The following is a 13507-nucleotide window of genomic DNA, read 5'->3' as shown; positions in this document are numbered from 1 at the left end:
TTGCAAGGAGGGCAATCAAACAGGAATGAGTTTAGAAAAAATACTTACAAATGCGAGTAAGTACACAAAACTTTCTAAAAAATTAGCATCTTTTAAACAATAGTACTTTGCGACTGAATTATATGCGTTAAAACCAAAAGTTCCAATTAAAATGCAATTATTAGTTTTATTTTACAACTTTAGTAGTACACACAGCTACTCACATCTTATTAATACTATCTACAGATCAGAGTAAGCACAAAGTAAGACATCACGACCCAGGTGTCTCTATCACAGGCTGATGGATGCGGTTTCTGCTTTCCCGTTTGCAGGTTCAGGGCACTGCCTTTACAACACCCGCATATAACACAGAAACCAGGACTCTCATAAAATGTAAGTACAGATGGCCAAGACCTGTTCCTCCTCTCTGACTGATCGTGATTGAAGTTCACTAGTGAAAACATGCATGCCCTCACTCTCCAGATTCACATGTGCACCCATATTCTCAGGTCCCTTGAATATCCACCTAACATCCCTGCCTGGATCTCAGGCCCCTTTACCCTCTAAACGGGTCTCCTCCTACTCACTGCCTTGTCCAGCTTGATGTTCACTAGCAAACAGGTGCTTCGCAATCACCCCCACACTCACAGATCCCTTGAATATTAACACAGGTTTTTCAGCCTGGCTAATATCCATGACCAGACCCTGGGCTCCATACTCACCACTGCCTCAGATCTGGCGTCTTCCCAGATGCAGGTCTTCTCCTACTCACCTGCTAGTCTGGCTTGAAGTTTGCTAGTGAATACTGCGTATACACACATGCACACAGGATTAAATTACCTGGGGAAACAATAAACACAGCTCTGTTATCACCTTCTCCTCAGGTCTGTATATCTGTGTGTTTAATTTATCACTTTCCTTGTTCCTTTTTATTTCTTCTATACTAGTCCTTAACCAGATAGCTTAATGAATCAGATTCTGTCACGTTCCACACACTCTTACTGAACTAACATTTCTAAAATGCTTCTTCTACAATGCTACGTGCATCTGTCCTCTATACATGGCCACAGCTTAGCAGCAATACTGTTTCCTTGCTCATACTCCTCTGATTTAGAATGTTCCCAAAGTCTGAGGTGCAATTACAAAATTCATCAGATATGTAATAAAAATTACAGTCACTCTTTAAGCCCTAAATATCCATTCTCCTTCTGAGGAACTAAACCCTTACGTCTCTACCCTCCATCTACTAAAAGATGTGTAAGGCTACACCTCAGAAGAAAAAGAACATAAAGATATGATTGAAGAGTTCACACATTGATTAAAGAAGGTATGACTGTAAAAACAGCTTGAGCAAACAACAGATTCCAGCCTCACCTTGACATGACAGATTTTCTGGGGTCCCTGGAGATCTTTTTTTAATAATTCCACTGAGAAAAACTTATTCTGAATGACAGTCTGTAGTGTGCATCTATATACACACATAAGATTAAGTCCTCTCCTGATGGTATTGTATCATCACCAGAAGCTGAAGTACTGTGCATGATCTCCAAAATGCTTTCTTCAAAAAGCTTAGTAATGACAATGAAAAAATCAGTCCACCTCTTTGCAGCAATTCCCACCTTTTGTTTGAAATGAGAATATAAATTCTTTCAAGCCGATCCTGTTTTCCACTACCTTTTTACAAAGTCTTTGCAAAATATTACCTCTGTCTCAGCTAGGACCATTGTATATGCTACAAATAACCGCACTTGTAGCATTAATCAACTATTGTCTTTTTTCTCAGTAAACTCTCACCTAGAAATTCTGGCACTTCGTAATACAGTGTTACTCTGGTTTAGAAAGCTTGTGATAAAACTAACGTCATTCTGCAGAATGTAGCAGTATGTTAGTCAGCCTGGCAGACTAGAGCTGAATACTGTGTTTGTGTTGATGTGCATTTTGTGCCCACAGGTCCTTTCCTTATAGACCTTTTAAGCTCAGACTTGCACTCAGAGGACAGAATCCCTTGGCTACTGTGAAGAAAAAATCCTCCTCTTCTGTGATGGGACCTTTATTCCATTTTACAACACCTTTTTTTCTGGTGTAGACAGGCTGATCTAGAAAAGGCACTACTGGCATATACATCTAATCCTAAATTAAAGAATATTGTCAAACCTGTTGTAATCCTGAAATACTGTTTTGAAGCCTGAGAGGTGATGCAGAGATAGATGAAGGTATCAGTACGTTATCTCAGGTACTGGAATCATTCCACCTGTGGTACTGTGAAGAACCTTGAAGTAAATTAACTTATATGTTGCTGCAGAAATATTACTGCTAATATCCACACTGTTTTAGTTAACATAGATATCTTACTCTATACTGGAAGGTAGACAGACCTGGGATTTTCAGCTTCAGTTCCAGCTTCCTCTTTGAAAATGGAAAAGAGAATCAGTCACTTAAAAAAAAAAAAAAAAAAAAAAAAATCACTCCTCATTTTAAGTCAAACCTGAATCAAAGATTTTTTTGACGTTTGAAAATTATTTACATAGCCTATTTTCCAAGAACTTTTTCTCTCTTTTCATGCATCTCTGCAGCTTTGGGCTCTGCTGAGACAAGAAATGGAAGTTCTGAAATATCAAAACAAAATCTGTTCACACAAGATTTCCAGCAGAATGTTACACATCAGAGAGGGGTTGACAGTTAACAAATGAACCTCAATATAGCATCTTTTGAAGTTTCTCCATCCTTATTGGTGGTGCTATAGTGACTCTGTTGTTTCTGGTGTTATGTCTTCTCTTCCTAAATTCCATTTCCATTTATTTTTTCCTTTAGGACATTTAATGTAAGCTACTGCTTGCTCTTCTGACTCATCCTCAGTCTTCTGGTTCTGAGAACTGAAAAGTATCATTATACTCAAACAGATTCAGTAACTGAAAGAAGTATCCTTTCAAACACTGTGATTGTATAGGCTGTTAATGTTCTTTTTCAGATTCTTCTTCAGCATTAGAATTCTACACAGTTCTGCATGCTGGATATTAGCTGAAGTTTTATTCTTGAACTTACTTTCTATTTTCACAATTCCTTGTTATCTAATAACCGAATAGAAATGTTAATAGAGATACACCTAGACAGGTCAATATTCACAAACCATCTATATCTCTTTCCTTTTTTAACTGCAGTGAAATAATCTAGTGGAAATTTAACACGTTGCATAAAATTTAAATGAGAAGAGTTGTCCCACTTCATGTAAAAGTTAAAGAAATGCCTAAAGTTCTTTTTTTCTGGACTTAAAAAAATCATTAACTCCAGAGTAATTTGCAATGAGACAACCCCAAAGTAGTATATCCTGTAACTCAAGTTTAGAGCACTTGCTTATCATGTGGGTGTCCTGATCCAAATCAGCTTCGTTCTAAGTTAGAGAACTTATCCTGAGGTTTTCTTATCCCACATAAATGTCACAACCTCTACCACATAGAGTTATTTTTGCACTCTCTGTTCCTATAAATACTTAATTAGTTACACAAAGTGAAACTGTTCCAGCAAGGATGATAAATTCACATTTACAGTAGCATGCAACTAAAAGCTTTTGTATATACTATAAAAGAAAGATTCTGAACCTGTTTTTTCTGTATTTCAAGTGAAATCTGTGACACTTTACCTACTTAATTATTAAGGGGAGAGCTGTGCTTTGTCTAGCAGCTGAATGCACTGATGATGGTTTCTCTGAAGTTTGCACATTACTGCCCAGAAGTCATACCCTCAACATTTGATATTTTATCAGAAAGTCCCATTCATGTCTAATGTTTCGTGAGCATTACTTGCCAATCCTTTGCTCCTGACCTAGTCTCCCATGACTGCCAGGAATAGGATTTAGCAGGCTATATGAGTATGTGGGATCACCCTAAGTAGTGTGAGAACACATGGTGAATCTGTTTCTTTACTTTTGTCTGGTTTGGATTTACAGGACATGGTATAAATGTAGGAACTGGTGAAAAAAAGCCCAGGACACTACCATCTGACACTTAAAGTCATCTTGAAGAACATTCAGTCCTCTGTTACAGTCCAACTGCTTCTCTTATTTGCCAGGCCAACTCCTTGGAATACAGACTTGCATGTTATCTTCCCTTCTTCATATGATGTGTTCAAAATCTTCATGCACAAGGAACCACCACACACTTCTAACATGAATGACTTTCTTCTTGAAAAGTAAAAAAGAATAACAGATACTCTGCAAGAGAGTCTTGTGGCTTCTCCTTTCGTTCTGCAGATGCATACTGCAACTTTAAAGGATGGTATTGAATAAATAAATGTAACTATAAAAAGTTGCATAAACTACTTCTCTATATCTTACAATGTGAATGCAGGTTAAACCTCTCTGAAACTTGCCCTTTTAATGTGAAATATTTGCTTATCTGGCTTACTTCTACGACATGAAATCCCCCTTTTTAGATAATATAAATAATTGCAGTGGACTTCACTGAATTAATCCACCTACCATGGGTTTGAGTATATCCAAAATGAGGGGTTTTAAGCTAATCAACATCATATGCCTAGATAATTTGTTTATAGCACCATCTACCTTGCAGTGATCATGATAGATTGCTTAATACTTTAGTACATGTAAGGAGATTAATGGAGTATTTTGATGTAGTAGATGAATATTTACCAGACAGAGGATGCACAATGAAAGGACAAACATGATTCTTCCCTTAGTATAATTTTGTTTTTTTCTCTAAGAGCAGTTGCATGCATTTCCTCTAGGGTTTAGGGTTGTTCTAATTTTTTTTTCAAGTAACAGCTACACATAAATAGTCATCACCACTGTGGCACCCTGAAATGTGTAATAGATATTTGAACCAAACACCTTTCCTGAAATATGCTGGAAACTAATCAGACTATTTACTAGGTTAGACATGGAACTAAAGATCATATAACTGCAGGTTTTGGGGCAGGATTTTTTATTTCTCCAATCTTTTCTCCTATACAAATTAAAACAAAATTCTGACTCTCCCAGTAGGTTACAATGCATAGTTATAAAAGGTGGAAACAAGGATTATGTTCTTTTCACAGCCTGCTGTCACTGTATCAATAAATATTATAGTATCAAATTTTAAACTCAAGGCATTTATAGCACACAGTAAGCCAGATGAAATATTTAGTGCTGCTAGACTTTGAGCTTCATCTTCTAGAGTGTTTTGTGCCTTCTGTCATTAAAGCTATTTGATTTACTTTTACCTGTGTCCAGTTGCTTAAGTATATTTCTGTATTGAAATATGTCTTCACTAAAAAGTAAATATGCCTATTCCATTGACTACTCTACACCATGTAATAGTAGTTGCATGGAAGTCTTTGAGGACTGCAGGGATAATGAAAAGTCATAAACTGTTCCTTCAGATGTAGAGCTTTTTCCCAGATTAGAGGGTCTAGTGTTCCACTGGTATATTCCTAACTCAGGTGTACATTTATTCAGACGACTTTTAGAAAGTAGGTACATTAAGGCAGCTATAAAACATCTGCCATTGTAATTGAGATTCAGACCAGAACTTTGACTACAGACAGCTACATTAGCACAAAAAACATGGCCGTGTCATATACACTGTTAGGCATCCACCCTAGGATGGTAAATGCCATTTATATTCCACATTTTAGTGATAACACCATTCAGAACAGAATAACCTTGAGAAAAGGGTATTTGAACTTGGTATAGGAAAAGAAAACCAATCAAATCAACAAAACAAAACCTGGCATGCGTTCCTTGTACTTTTCTGAGATTATACAGAGTTTTATGACTAAAACGTCTTTTTTTTTTTTTTTTTTCTGGTAACAACAGTCTGTGCAGCATATGCCTATATTCTACAGGAGTTACTATTAACATTATTTATTAAAATTACCCAATTTGGATTTAAGTCCACACACACTGCACTGAAGATTTACTCCATATAAATCCATCCAACTTTTTATAGCTCTGAAAAGACTTTCTAACTGTTACTAATGGGTTTTCAATAATATTTAAATCCTTTCCTGCACGACAAAAGCATAGGCTGTCTCCAAGGCTGCAAAAATCCAAATGGATTGGAAAATTGAATAGGTGAAAATGCATTGTATCTATCCCTCTCAACTTTCTCTGTCCAGTTATATCTTCCTAGTTTTGAAACAAGGATAATCTGAACTATTGAGGCAAAGTATTGGAATCTGCCATCCCAGAAAAAAAGAAAAAAAAAAATCTCCTGTCAAGGTTTTCTACTTTATAACTGAAGGGTTGAGCATCACATTTTCCAGAACTGACATTTGTTCTATTTAAAGGAGAATGTCTATGGTGCTGAAGTAGACAAAGCAACAAATGGCCTTTGTGGAGCTGAGGCATTTAATCAACTGCAAAAGATGTTTGCTGCAAGTATACTCCTGCACCACACACATTATTGCTATCAAGAGAACAGTTTCAGACATCAGCATCTTACAGAAGATGCAATTTTTCTTCCTTTTGTGAGGGCGTGGAAGAAATGTGATGTGTTTCTGTCACTCTTCCTGACACTTTGAAATGATGCTGACATCGGGAATGTGGCTCACTCTGGATAAATGAGAAGCTGCGCAGTCCATAAACAACAGTGAGAGTAAATTTCTGATATCAGGAGAGGAAAAGCCATCCTCTAGCAGTGCTATGCCCACCCAGTGAATAGGACACTGGGGTGGAAAAGGGGAAATATACATTGATTCTTCAGTGTTTACCACTTGTTTTAATTCTGAGTTACTGTGTGACCCAAAACTTAGATAGAAACATAGGATTTTTTCCTTCTTCTACTCTCCTACCATTTGTCCTTTTTCTCTCTTTAAGCTCTAAGGCCTTACATGTCTTAATGTGCAGTGCCTAAAACCACACTACTGCATATCTCTGAGAATTACATTCTAAGTATGCTAATATTCCTACGAGTGAAACTCTAGTGGGATCAAAATAGAACATCTTTATACAGAAGATCTTTTGAAGATTAAAGCTGATATCTGTAAAAAGTGCTGTAGGAGGACAAAAGCCTGTTTGCTCACCTCGGTTAAAACATGATAGGCTCCTTTTACTCTGTAGCAAAATAAGCCACATGTACTGCTTTCTGAAGTGTTTGCTTTCATTTCTAAATACCTTGCAGTAGGAGTTCCCAATCATCATGTCTGCAACACATTTACTGTAGACCTTATTCCTAAAATAAACATTGATGGAAGCTGAAAAAAGACCCCTTAAATTGCGTCGTTCTGCTTTATACACCATGTTCAACATTCTTGAGAGGCTTCAGTCTGTTTTATCTAAGTTTCTCCTAAAACCAGCCAAATTTTCAGTGCATCTAGCCTTTGGTAGTTAAGAGGAAAGGAAGTCCTAAGACAAAGAAGCTACAGTGCGAACAGCTTCCTTTCATTTAAATTAAGCTAAAGCATATCTGCTGCAGCATTATACTTTTGAATTGAAAATTGCTTTTATGACTCATTCTACTCAAGGCAAAGGTCAAGCATTGCAGTAATGTCTCACCCTAGACTTTTAACCAGTAAGTGTAAGTCAAAAGCCCACTTGAGTAATTCACAAATTGAATATGCAGAAAAAGGCCGTCAGAACAAAAGAAGTAAAGACGACAGTAGAACTGGCAGACTGAAGTACCTATTGAATTACCTAATTAAGTGGACAAGCAACTCACAAATGATCTAAAAAGAGTCTGTATACTGACATGTGACACAGGAAACTCTTACAACTTCCAGTAGAAACCTGCATGAAACTGTTAGAAACACCTGTACTAAAACCTAGTTGCTTAAAGATCTGGCTAGTACTGAATGCACTACTAAATATATTAATAGTGAGGAAAGACAAATAAAGACAATATGCCTGATTTTGTATTTTTCAAAGTTATATTTAATTTTCTTTCCTTGCAATATAGGTCAGGGAATTTGTTTAACCCCTAACTCAAGTTAAAGAAGCTTGTGACATCTTTCAAAGACTTATTACACATCATAAGGTTATGTCTGTGTTACTGAATAAAAGAGGGAAGGACATAGGCTGATACCTGGGCCAGAGGTCAAATCGTCAAACATGGATTTGAGCCTACACTGCTTATGGTTAACCCACTCTACATGACATATTTGTTTTGAACAGAGCTAGTCAGAATATTCTATGATAGAGCCAGGAACTGAGATGACAATTTAGTAGGGCATATGACCAAGGTCCAGAGGTCAAGCTCACTCCTGACCCTCTTATTTAACAGCAGAGATGTAGCCCTGAGAGCTACCTGAGCATTTCAGAAATGTTAATTCTCTAATAATAACTATTTTGTAGCATTCTACCTAGATCTATCCAGGAAAACAGGGCAAATTTGGGGAAATATTTCACTCAAGAGCTTCCTTAGAAAACAGGATAAAAGTTGTATCAGGTTTGGATCCCTCTATTCTATAGGGCCCTACAACACATCTCAGAAGCATTTGCTCCCACAAATGCTACCCCATACTCTTATGCCATATCCCAGAACCAGACCTTCTGACACCCTAAGTTTTGCTCTATCAATACACCCCTGGGGCTGTGGGCTATGCTGCAGGTATGTTACTTCAGATACTTTGAACTGAAAACCACTATCCAGTGTGGACATAGCCTATCTACCCTCCAGGGAGCTAGTCCTAATAAATGGACATGAGCTTTTTTGTATTTCATGGCCTTAAATCCAGGGAGTCACTCCCTGAGCAATATAATGTATTTTGAAGAGCACAAAATAGCTCTTTTAGCTAATGTCACAGCAGAGCCAAACACCTATTTTACATCCCAAGACATTAACTTCTCAGGAGCAGGTCATATCTTTACATTGGCAATGTTGGATCTTTGTACCATTCAGGAAAGCACTGGGACAAGCATACTTGGAAAGCCAAAACATCTTTTGGGGATTTATCCAAATAAATTCCTTCACAGCAGGTATCTTCTAAGCCAGCCACCCTCAAAACCCTTTATTGTCAATAGATAGAAATAAACAGCTCAATTAATCCGAAGAGGTGTACTTTAGGATGTGATGAACCACTTTTTAGAACAGCCTTTTCTTTCTCCACTGAGCATAAACAAATCCCATGCAGACTAACTCAGCTTTTAGCTGAGAAAATACTAATTTATGTAGTGAAAACAGAATAGACTCAGGCACTGTTTTAAAGTGTTCAACGGCAAAATGGATTTTTTTCCTGCATTAATATTTTTTGTCTTTTTGCTTAAATTATTTTATTTCTTTCATCATTTTCCTAAGGTTAAGAATGTTGTATCCACAACAGGGTCTGCAGGCTGAGTCTAGTAAACTTTGTTCATTACAGTATGAGGTCAATAAGTTTGCTTAATTGGTATTCTGGATATTTTGTCCAATATTTTCAGTACTGTTAAAGTAAGCATTTTATTAAGACAAGATGTCTTTGTGCTCTTCTGTTTTATATTTCAGGAGTAGCTTAAAATATTACATTTTACTATTCATAGTGAATATTCTACTTCAGAGGATATTTGTGAATCTCAAGTACCTTTTGAATGGGAGGTTTATTTTTTTTCTGGTAACCATTGTAATTATCAATATGTGGAGATGGCAGTACTTACCATTATTATTATTAAAGTTAACCAACACATCTATTTTCAGTTATTTTAAATTTTGCTGACTTTTATTCTTTGTATTGAAATTTCCCATGCCAAGTATTTGCCTTAGGCTGGAATTTTTTTTGAACATTTGTACCAAAAAGGATCAGAGAAAGAGGAGAAAACATTTTGTTTCAAAAATCTCTTCCATCCATTTCATTGAGAAGCTCTCAGCCAAGAAACTGACGTAAAGAAGACCATGGGATGAAACACACAGCTCAGAAGGAGAAGTTAGGACTGAATAGGCTGCAACATTAGTACTGGGTCTACATTTCTGGGAGCCCAGGGAATGAGAAAACTGTTGCTTGATTTTTCTGACTTCCTGAAATATGCTTTTGGATGTATTTAATGTTTTAGGGTTTGTTTGCTTGCTGGCTTGCTTTGTTTGGTTTTGTTTCCTTGTTTGTTTATTTGCTTGTTTCCTTTTTAATGAGTTTTCTGAAAATGGATTAAGATTTGTAATTACAGGAGTATGAAATTGTTTGAGAGAATAAGATTGTTTATTTTAAGTAATTACACTTCTGACAAAATACTTTGCTTTGTCAGTAGGACACATGAGTGAGCATTAATTTAATATTTTATATACCTAAATCAATAAATATCCTTAACCCAGAACAACTGAAACTAGGATGTTAAAGATTGTTAAAGGCATAGTGACCTGCAGTTGGTTTATATGGCAGATTGATGTAGCTAAACATATTATATGTTACTATGTTAATGTTATCACAGTACGTGTTAGTATGCTGGAATTTATTGCTCCTTAAAACACCTCTGAAGCAGTCCTGACAATATTTAAATTCAGTAAAGGTGAAAGCAACAGTGAATTATACTTTTAATTTCCGAAGATACTGTTCCAGGATAATTTTCCATGGATCATGTACATATGCTATACTTCAGAGGCAGTGAAATCTATTTAGATTAATTACTAGACCACAGTAAGCTTAAGGAACACAAAAGAATCCTTATCTGATAAAATAAAGTGATTAATATGGTTTCATAAAACCATGATATGGAGCACATTATCAAAGTTGGATAGTAGTGACTGGATTTCAGCAAATGAAGTTATAATATCTCCTCAGCTCAGCGTTAAGATTCAAAGATATTTTCAGAGGATTTTTCACTGCTTGTGACAATGCCTCAGTATAGGAAACAGATTACATTGCAGTATTTAGGTTTCTCATATGAGAAACGGCAACTCAACACAAAAATCAAATTTCACTCTTATCAGATTTAGTACTAAAGTTACAATCTTTCATATTTTTATTACAGTTCATTGTTACAGCTGAAAGCATTCTCTACCCATTCAGTATTAGAACTACATGTGCTTTGAAATTAATGAGCCAGAATGAAGCTCAGACCTTACAAGGTTAATTTAAGCTTGTCCTACCCCGTGTTTTCCTGGAGTTTTACATTATGCAAATTGCAGGTGATGATGTGAAGCTGACGGAAAACCCACAAGTCGTGAAGCCAGGTCACAGCTATGGAACAGAAATTAGAATAGCTGATGATCAGAGGAAATGACCCTCCCTTGTCTTTCTCAGCAACTCATGCAACTTTTCTTCCTTCTAATGCAGGCTTTTGCAGAGCTTCTGCTTTTATCTCTTCAATGAGATTATTTGAGATATAAGCTCCTTTAGAGTTAAAAAGGAAAAAAAAAAAATCTCAGGGTTAAGATTTCCCCAGAAAGAGGGGGAAAAGTAAAAAAAAAAAAGAAGAAAGAAAAAGAGAAAAGAGGAAACTTTATGGTGCTTTAAACTCTCAATTGGATTCCTACTGACTGAAGTGAAGTGCCTTAATATACTTTATTCTCTGTATAGAAGATTCATTACATAATCACATTCCATTTGAAAAAAGATATTTTAACAGTAATTATTCTGTCATTCTGCATTACCACTAACTTCACAGACAAAAGACCCATGGGGAAAAAAAAAACACCACAGGTCTCAAGGCTTAACAGTTCAGGTAGAAGACCTTTCATTTCTCTAGAACTGTTCCTACTTTTACCAGTAAAGAACTGACCCTCTCTTCCCAGTGCACTTCTCATATATTTCACAACACTTTGAAGATATATTTACCTCACCATGTACATGTTTGATAGCTGCGACACAGTATTTTTAATGTGATTTTGAAAGACTGTTTCTCACATTTTAACCACTCTATGTAATGCACTGGCATTATGTATATATGTAAAATGCATAGATGTAACTACAAATTCAGTGTATTTGGTGACACATTAAATATAAACTATTATTATAAATTAATATTATATGCTATTAAATTATTATAATATTAACGTATTATTAGAAATTACTCCTGAATTTTTGTCATGTCTGGAAATTTGATGTCCGAACATTCACAAACAACACTAAAAAAGTGGAGAAAAGCTGACACGGTTTAAGCTAATAAACCATTCAGAGCATAACAATACTGGTTTGGCTATATCCATCATCATTAAACGTTACTTTTAAATCCTATGCATTTGTGTGAAAAGTGCTATAGAGACTAGGATGTGTCGATGAACCTTTTTCACACTTCGTGCCAATATTTCTCTACTCCCATCTGCTCTTTATTCAACCTTATCTCCTTCTGCTCCTTACAGCCTCTAAGCTATATCCTTATCTTTTAGCTGATGCTTTGAACTCTTCCTATAGCCAGCCACTGCTTGCTGGACAGTGTGAGTAGCAAAAGCTCCATAGCAGCCAAAAGAGAGCAGATATCTCAAGCCTTACTTGCACACCATTTGCAATTAGCAATACTTGCCACGGGTTCACCATCCCTGTCGTGTGATCAGTTCTAGAAAATTTCTGCCACTGCAGCCCTAAAATCCCTAAGGCCCTTCCTTCTGTTTTACAGACACATAATCCCTTTCCTTCATCAGCATGGAACAAATGGTTACCCCTGCTGAGCTATTTCAATTCCCCAGGCCAGCACAGGGTTGAGAGATGGTTTCAAAGTCTTCGCAGTGTGCTGCTGCTGGATGTAGAGATGAGCAGGATTGGTCAAGTGCTGTGCTTGTCTGTGTGAAAGACAAAACCTACTTGTGTATGTCTGCCTTCCTATAAGCATATTTAAACAACAGTTTTATAAGCAAGGATCATGCATTTAAACCATGTATAGGTAGGAATAAGTTAGCTGAAAATGTAGTGTGCGAGTGATATACTATACATTGCTTGTAGCTCTTATACACATAACCTGCAAGTACCTCTTACTCTTGGGACTGCCTATTTCAAACTCAGAGTCTGTACCTTCATTACCTGTTTTCAGGTTTTTTTGTTTGTTTGTTTGTAGTGTATTATTCAGTTCATTGCATGCCAGAGCTGTCTGACACATCCCACAACGGATCTCTGTAGCAGAAGAGGCCAGCTTTCTGTTTCACACAGATAAAATAATTTCCCAATACAAGCCAGGGTGCACTCATCAGACTTGCTCTAAAAGCGAAATCCCTTTCTTCCTTTCTGGCTTCTCCACTCAGACTGGAAAGTCTCATCATCAGAATGATGCAAGGGACCAGAATCCTATTATGTGTTATTAATTATTGAAGCATAGGCTAGAAGCAATATTGTCTCACTTTCTGTCTTTGTCCCACTGGAGTTTCTCGGCTGAGCTGTGTTACATGCAGTAGGCCTGCAACAGTTTCTCTAGCTGCTCTGCCACTGGGGAGAGAAGAGAGAGACCCACAGATCTGCAGAGACGGGAGAGCAGATTGACCACACAGCCTCCTTGCACAGCCATTGTGGATTTGCCATGAGTGGATCTGTGTGCCGTGTTGTGCAGGGGGCTCACCTGTAAGAACCAGTCAGTGCATATTGCATAGCTACGTCCCAGAAGACTCTGTGTCATGTAGTCAGTCCTCAGGCACTGTTTGGAGCTAATTTTATTTTCTGTTCTATGAACCAACAAAACGTTTTTTCCTGCCAAGGCTGGAGGAGC

This window comes from Gymnogyps californianus, chromosome 1 (assembly GCF_018139145.2).
Source record: "Gymnogyps californianus isolate 813 chromosome 1, ASM1813914v2, whole genome shotgun sequence".
Classification (NCBI taxonomy): domain Eukaryota; kingdom Metazoa; phylum Chordata; class Aves; order Accipitriformes; family Cathartidae; genus Gymnogyps; species Gymnogyps californianus.
This window is presented reverse-complemented; position numbering follows the sequence as displayed.